The following is an 8,628-nucleotide window of genomic DNA, read 5'->3' as shown; positions in this document are numbered from 1 at the left end:
ATGTTTGGACATTTGATGGTATCTAGTATTTCTCGTATATTAGTCTCAAATTTTTGGGCCATTTTCTCAGTCTTCAAGGTGGATTTTTCTAGGCTAGCAATTTTCTATTATACGTCTTACATTCTTTTTTCTGTATGATCTAGTTTGCTTTTAATACTTTCAAGGGAGATTTTGACTTCCTGTATTATAGCCTTCATCTCTAACGGTTCCATTTGATTATTTTGTAAAGTGTGAAATTCCTCTTTTAGATCTTGCATGAATTTCCTCACCTCCTGGAACTCGACAACTTCTTTCTCCTTCCATTTCAGCAGTTCATTGTCTCTCTTCTCTATTTCTGTTAGCTTTGCCATTATGAATGTTCTGAATTCTTTATCAGACATTTCCATGATTTCCATTGAACTGTGTGTGGATGAAGAGGAGTTATCCTTTTCCTTTGGAGGAGAGGGATTTTACTGCTTTTCATCTGGTTGATGGTCAGTTTCTTCCCAAATTTGGAAGTTCAATCTGACCATTGAGGAGCATGCAGAAAAGGAAACAGAAAGAGAGAAACAACAGCAACAACAGCCAAAAACAAACTAGAAACAGAAAAAGAGAAGAAAAAAACGAAGAAAAACTTTTCAATAAAACTAAAAAAAAAAAATTTAAAAAAATTTCAGTAGAACCCAAAAATTAGAAAACCGTATGACACGCAAGCACGCCACACTTCTTTCTAAAAAAGCAAAAATTAAAAAAAGAGAGAGAAGACAGAGACAGAGACAGAGGTAGAGAGAGAGACAAAGATAGGTACAGGGACAGGAGGCCTGAAAGGGATCTTCCTACCACACGAGTTTTGTGTGCCAGAGGCCAAATTATCAGTGGAAAATCTTCATTTCTGTTTCCCTAAAATGGCTAGTTTGCAGGAGCCATGAAGCTGTCTGTCTCTAAGAAACACTTTATATTCTTGTACCCACAAATATATACAACTATTATATGTTAGGTTTTTTTTTTTCCTTTTTTTTTACTGGAGAGTGTGTATGCTCACCAAAGAGATAGAGAGAGGAGAAAACACTCTCCTCCACTGTGGAGAATGGTTCTACCATGATCCCTTTTCCTTCATTTCTCCCTCCTTTTGGCATTTTGCACATGCATATACATGTGGCTGCTGTGTTTTGTAAGCTACTGGGTCCAGGACTTGAACCACACAGTTAGTAACATGGGCTATAGCTACTTTAATCACCAGGCCATGGAGCTGGCCTAATAAATTTAAAAAGAAAGAAAGGGAGGGAAAAGAGGAAGGAAGGAATGAAAGATTTTCTAAATCATTATTAGAGTGACTCTATATCTTCCAGGTGACCTGAATTCTTCTGGAACTCCTAAGCACATTTGGAACCTGAACCAGTGTCCCTTTTCCTCGATTCCAGGGTTCCCTATACCAGAGTTTATCCTCCAATCTGGGATCTTGTGGACTCTGGCCAAGCTGGGATGGAGTTGGCCTCCCAAGCCTCTTGGAGCTAAACAATGCATAGTTTCTCTGGATTACCCTCGTGACAAAATAAACTATTGTTTGATCTGACCTATCCTCTTTCACATATAGGCTTCTTGAGTCTTTCCTTTTTTGTTTTTGGGTTTTACCATAGGACATGTACACTTGTGGGAAAGGAGAGAGACAGAGATACAGTAAAAGGGAAAGTGAGAAATCATCCCTCAGAGGGGATGGCCATGCTGCAATCCCATCTCCTCCATTCTCCTCCTGGGATTTTGGGTACCTGTAACCCACATGAGTTTCAAGCCACACTGGGTTGGCCATGTGGGAGTCAGTGCCTTCTCCACCACACCACCTGCTAATCCTGGGTCTTAACTTTTTAATAGTACTCTAATAGTTATCAACAGGCAAATCGTTTAATTCAAAGGCTGCCTCCCAATATTTAGAGGGGACTTATTTGCTCCCCAAAGTATATTGCCCCTTAGGAGGCTGGTAGCTTTAGAAGCCTGAAGGCTGACCTTCTTGGTTGGTACTGAAGAAAGACCACTACACTGTAGCTGTCATTGCTGTGATCCAGAAGGTTGTTAAGCTGTGTTTTACCCAGAGTGTGTGGGAGCGGGGCTTCCGAGAGACCATGAGCTTGGCCAGCTTCATTCTCTAAACCATGCAACAAATTCCTTCTCCATTCTGGCTCAGTCACATCCAGGATGCCAAGTCTCACTCTGGCACCACACACTAGTTATTCCAGAAATGCTAGACTCAGCCTCTTGGGTCACCTTGCTTCTGAAGGAACTATTTAACTCAGTTCAATTATGCAAAATTTGTCTGTTCTGTGACTAAGTTTGCAAATACTTCAGACCTTATTGGTGGTGTAAGATTAAAAGTACCCCGTTTTCCCCCAAGTTCTGATAGAGCCACTAAAATTTGACTGTATACTGTAAATGTTCTTAAGGAGAAGTAATGGTAAATATTTCCTTCCTCTACGGAGATACTTCATGCAGAGGCAGTCTTTACTAGTAAGAATGTTTTTTCCTCCAGAATTGAGAAGAACCGTAGTTCTCTACATTATCCTGTTTTATTCATTTGTTGCTTATTTTTTTCTCTGTGAATCTGTGTGCATTTACTATGTTTTACATATAGTAGACATACATTTTGGTTAAAAAAAATATAATCCAAAACTCTGACCTATATCACATCCAATTATCACAGAAATGTTAAGATAGATCAGATAGAAAATAGCACAGTAGGAAGAGTCAATAAGCAGATTAAGAATTAGGTATTGAATATGAGGGAAGCTTTTTGGAATGTCCTTCAGAGAGATGACTTACAGTCAGGTTGAAGAGATGAACCGTGCAGATTTAAAAATAACGTGTGCAGTGTGATAGTATGTACAGTCTAAGTGGTTTAACTGTATTATATAACTTTCATTATGTAATCCAACAGTTTACTGGAAGATGTGGCTTTGGTGGGATTTTAAAAATTTTATTTTTATACAGACGAGAAGGCCCAGGATTGAAGGCAGGAGGAATCACATGGCAGCCAAAATGTATTTGGGAGACAGTGACTAGACCAGTTAGTATGTACTGACTTGAAGGAGAGATGCGTGTGGGTTCTTGGTAATGTAGTTTTTTGGTGGGCACTGGCTTCATCTATGATCAGTTTGTGAAAATTCATCAAACTGTATACTCACTGGTCAGTTTTATGTATGTGTGTTGTATGTCCATAATGATTACAAAACAGATTTACCTAAAGTTAATTTTACTTAAAAATGTCTAAAATTTAAGCTAATTTACTTATTTTTAAAAACAATTAGTTGTGGCTTTTTTTTTTCTTGTGCCTCAATCTGTGTTCTTGATAGGTTCCTTTCCATGTGAATCTTGATGTTTCAGGTGCAGCCAGTTTTGAACTGTGGTGTCTGTGTCTCTAAGCTCTGACCTCCGGCCAGTCTCTCCATCTTTATATTAGCTAGAGGGCCATGGGACTAGACAGAATGTTACGATCACATCTGGCCTTATTTGGTGGGAAAGGAGTCTCTGATCCAGGTTGACACTGTGGCATTTCATTTGATTATTCATGGAGTGTAGAGAGTGTAGAGAAAACAGAATTATAGCAGAGAAAGGAAAAGGGAAAGGCTATTTTTCTCAGAAGGAATAGTGTAAGGCAGCTAAATTTCATTTGATTATTCATGGAGTGTAGAGAGAACAGAATTACAGCAGAGAAAGAAAAAGGGAAAGGCTATTTTTCTCAGAAGGAATAGTGTAAGGCAGCTAAAGTTCAGGAGAGTGAAATTTACATAGATAGTCTTGAATGTGAGAGAAAGCCAAGAAGGTTATGGTCAAGTCAGTCTTCCTTACAGGGTCATGGTAAGAGGTGTGGCCTTTGTTTTGAAGAAGTTGTTAAATAATTAGGAAGAACCAAGTTGAATAGAGTAGAAGTGGGAGTAGGGGAGGGGTTAGGGTACATCTCTAAGGCCTCCTTTACCTTTTTAAAAATTTAACAACTTTGTTAAGTTATATTTACCATAGCATCCCCTTTAATTTGACCCTTTCACGTAGTTCTCTGAGACACATGCAATAATCCTAATATATCCATTAGGGTATGCTAACTGTACTAATTCCTACAAAAAAAATCTCAGTGGTTTGTCTCTGTTTCACCTCATAGTCCCATGCAGATTGGGTAGGGGACAGTCTAAGCATTCGTTCAGGACCTGCCTGCTTTTAGCTAGTGGTTCTGCCTTCCTCTTGACCTTAAGAACTCCTTTAGGTCTGAGAATGGCCCATTTATTGTGCCCACTTTCCACTGGTCAGAGCTCTGCCACCCAACTATAGGAGCAGCTGGGAGATACAACCTATCTGCATGCAGAGGATCAGAAAATAGGTTTGCAAACCCATAGAATTATGTTTGCCACCCCATTTACAGTTAATAGGACTTTAAATGAGCATGATGACATCTAAGTACTGTCATATATCTAATCTCAGGCTTTATGACTTAATTCTACCATGAGACACTTAGAATATGGCCTTCCAACCTTAGGCAGTCATTGATGCTGTGATTCTGTCTGGTCTCTATATTGAGTGGTATTGATAAGAAAAGGCTTTTTTAAAACTAGAAACTGGCAGTCCTACCCTGTTGGCTTTTCTAAACTACTCTACAATAATGTGGTTCTTCCTTTACTTGCCAGGAAATTCTGTTCTAATCAGGCAGTGCACTAATCAGAGAATATATATTTTTTAAAAATTGAAGAAAGAATGAAAAAATTAAGTAGATAACTAAGGCATTCTGTTAGTTGACCTTGTCATTGTCAAGGCCAACCCCAGAATTTTAAAAATTCATACTATCGGAATGAATTTTGTCCATTTATTCTTCTACCATATCCCAATGGAAGTTTATTTAGCATAATAAAATTTATTTTTTTGAACTTTTTCTATAAAACTTTTTTTTTATAAAGATGTTTATAGGGGTCAGAAGGTGGCATGGAGGTTAAGGCAGCTGGATTCCACATGGCTGATTGAGTGGTTTGAGTCCCAGTGGCTTGGGAGACACACTGGGTACATATACATATATGTGCCCAAAGTCCTGAGAGCAGAATGGAGAAGGGTTTGCAGAGAAGCCATCCCTCCACGAGTGTGATTTCTCTCTCTCTCTCTCTCTCTCTCTCTCTCTGGCAAGCACACATGCCCCATAGAAAAACTAAGAAAAAAAAAAGTTTGTAATTGTTATCAAGCGAAGGACTGGTGGAAAGTGTGTGTCATACAGAAATTTGGAGACTAGTATAATAGGATTCTACCATTTTCTTTCTTTTTTTAAAAAAGAATGATTTATTTGACTCCATTTATTATTATTATTATTTTTATTTGACCAGAGAGAGATAGAGACTGAAAGGGAAAGCGAGAAAGCAAGCTTCCAGGTCCGGGACTTGAACTGTGGTCAGTCACATGGGAATCCAGCACCTTTAACCACCAAGCCAGCTGCCGGCCCCAAGGGACTCTACCATTTTCAACAAATGGCTTTCAAGATTGCCTCAGACATCAACACTAAGCCAAAAAATGAGAGTGGAGGCTGGTGCACAGGAGATTTTTATGAACTGAGTCTGAAAGTGGTAAATGTCACTTTCAACTACATTTCATTGGCCAGGACTTGGTCATGTGACCACACTTTACTACAAGGGCGGAAGTCTGAGAGATCTCTCTCCTTTTGCTACTCAGCAATGATGGATTCCACGCTGTAATAGTGATGGTGGGGAAGGCCATCAGTCATTGCTGAATAGCTAGCCATTTCTGCCATAATCGGGATACCCACTTCTTCTTTTCTTAATCTTATATATACTGTACCCTGACTCTGCCAAAATTAAATGCACAAGAGATGTTGGCTTTAAAGGGGAGAAAAGGGATACCTTATTTTAATATGGTTGTTTCTAATAGAAATAAATATTTTGTTGTTTTGGATTGATAATATAAATTTGTTGGTTTGATAATATGAGCTCCAGACTGGGGAATAGTGTGGATTATTATGTGACATAAGGGTCTAAAGCTGATAAAAAGTGTAGAAGTCAGTAGGGTTTGTCATAAGTACTCCAGCTCTCCTCTTAGAGGTAGATGGTAAGACTACATTCTGCCACCCCTTCGAAGGTGGGGCGATGCTGTGATTTCACCAGTGAAACCTGAGCAGACATTTGTCATGATTTGCACATTTCCTTTTCTCTGTTTGTGGAGACCTTGGAAGCACATACGGTGATATAACCATGTTGACCTGGTCCCTGAAACACTGGGACCAGCAGAATTCCCTAGCCACCCATGTGGGATATGTCTGTGAGCAAGAAATGCACCTTTGATAGATCAAGGTGCTGAAATCTCAGGCTCTTTGTAACCATAGTCCAACTTATTATGGTCTGAGTGATACAACAGATTAAGGTTTATCTTAAAAAAATAGACTAACCATATTTTGGGTCAAATTTTGTAAGGTTACATTTCATTTGGAGGGATTGGAAATATAAAAACATTTTGGGGTTGATTTTGTTGAAATCAACTTTAAGTGATGTGAACGTTTTATTTATTCATTAAACTCAATACTTAATTTAAAAATGCTTTATGTGCAGGATTGGCAATTGCATAATGGTTATATCACTGGACTCCCACGTAGTTAACCGCCATTTGAGTCCTGGACCCAGCAGCTTAAAATACTCATGTCGGGCACATGTGCGTGCATGCCCAAGATCCTGAGAAGAGAATGAAGGAGAAGGGATTGTGGCGTGGCTGTCCTCCATTGGAGGTTGATTTTCTTTTTCTGTCTCTTTGTCTCTGGCGAGCATACATGCCCTATAGCCAAAATTCTCTCTTAAAAAAAATAAAAAAGCCTTCTTTATTATATAAACAGCAAACATTTTATATAATATTTAAATAATACAATGATAGAAAAATATTATCAAATTTTTTTATTGGTGGCTTTTAAATACAATATAATTTTCAGTGTTTCAGATGTAGTTTTCAGTAAAAGTAAATTGTACTTACTTCTTTTTATCTTTCTTCATGAAACTGTTCCTCTTTCCCCATAGGGATTTTGTGTGGCTTTTCTTAGAACCTGCTTCTTATTAATGCTATTGAAATAACTGGAATTAATGCCAGAGGATTCTTTTTTCCTTTGTCTCCTCAGTTCTGCTTTGAAAATTCTATGGGTACTATATTTACAGTATCGAAATATTTGCTACCAGTGCCAAGATTCACCATGGGTACCTTATATCCTCTGCCCCAGCATTCCTCACAATGAGGTACATTATGACAGTACTAAATCATGTACATACACCTTAATGTGAGACGATAGGTTATGAGTCTTACCTATTTCACAGTAGAGCAGGAAGGTAAAACTTGGAGGGAAACAGGATGGCCTATGCTAGTGGTCCCCAAATGCCACTCTGGTCTGTCTACATCAGGACCCTCTGGTACACTTGTTAAAAACATAGGTTCCTAGGTTTTACTTCATTCTTCCTAAATCAAAACATCCAGAGAAAGGACTTGGGAATCTTTATTTTTTTGTTTTGCTTCAGTTCTTTTCTTCTTTTTCTTTCTTTCTTTCTTTTTTTTTTCCTTCGAGAGATTTTTGTTATAGGGTGCATGCACTCACCAGAGAGTCAGAAAGTGAGAAATAACTCCTCAGGGGGGATGACAATGCTGCAGCCCCTTCTCCTCCCTTCTCTTGGGATTTTGGGCACACACACGTGCTTGGCATGGTTTTCAGGTCACTGGGTCTGGGACTTGAACCAGGAGTTAGCCATGTGAGATCTAGCACCTTAACCTGCTGGCCTGGGAATCTGAGCTTTTAACAATCTCTGAGTCATTCTGTTGAACAACTAGATCTATCTGAGCCAAGGCCACAGAGGACCCTCCAGAGAACACACAAAGCAGAATGCCCCCGCCCCCGTCCTTCATCTACGTGAGGATATGTATGCTTGCCCCATGGTAAGCCACTTTGGGATGTTAGTGGTGAGACCCGTTGAAAGGGGGGAAATAACTCTGGTAGAAAGTTTGAACTTCGAGTTAGCTAAATATTTACTCCAAGAAAATCATTTTAAAATTGATAACATTGAGGTCCTTTTAACTGGCAAGTTTAGTATTTATTTCAAATTAGGATGACTTTTCAAGTAAAAGTTGTTGAAATTCTGTGGAAACTGTTATCCCTTGGAATATATTTTGTGAAATGTTGCCCCAAGTTATTTTCCTTGCATGTGTATGTGTTTGTGAATATTTATACGATCTTGCAAAACATTGTCATGAACAACTGGTGGCTTCACCAAATGGTAAACTCAGAGCATTGAGTACTAGATGGCTGCTATGGGGGATCTATGCCATATTGATTTAGAGATTATAGCCCTAGAAAATGAGATGTAGCAGTGAAAAAAAAAAAAAAGAAAAAACTTGGAAAGTTCAGTGTCTTGGTTTGGATTCTTTCAAAACAGGTACTTCCAAGACTGAGTATTAAGGTGCAAGTAGTTTATTTGGGAGATGATCACTAGAAATCTGGTAAAATGAAAGGTGCTGAGATAGAGAAGGGAGAAAGTCAATAAAGGGTATATTGATGACCACTCTGGGCATGAGGGTCTCATCCCCTTGGGGTATGTGAGAATATGTGAAACATGCCTTATGACTGTCCTACTGATCAGGGAGGAATGGGTT

Source organism: Tupaia chinensis, unplaced genomic scaffold, assembly GCF_000334495.1.
Source record: "Tupaia chinensis unplaced genomic scaffold, TupChi_1.0 Scaffold149256_1, whole genome shotgun sequence".
Classification (NCBI taxonomy): Eukaryota; Metazoa; Chordata; class Mammalia; order Scandentia; family Tupaiidae; genus Tupaia; species Tupaia belangeri.
This window is presented reverse-complemented; position numbering follows the sequence as displayed.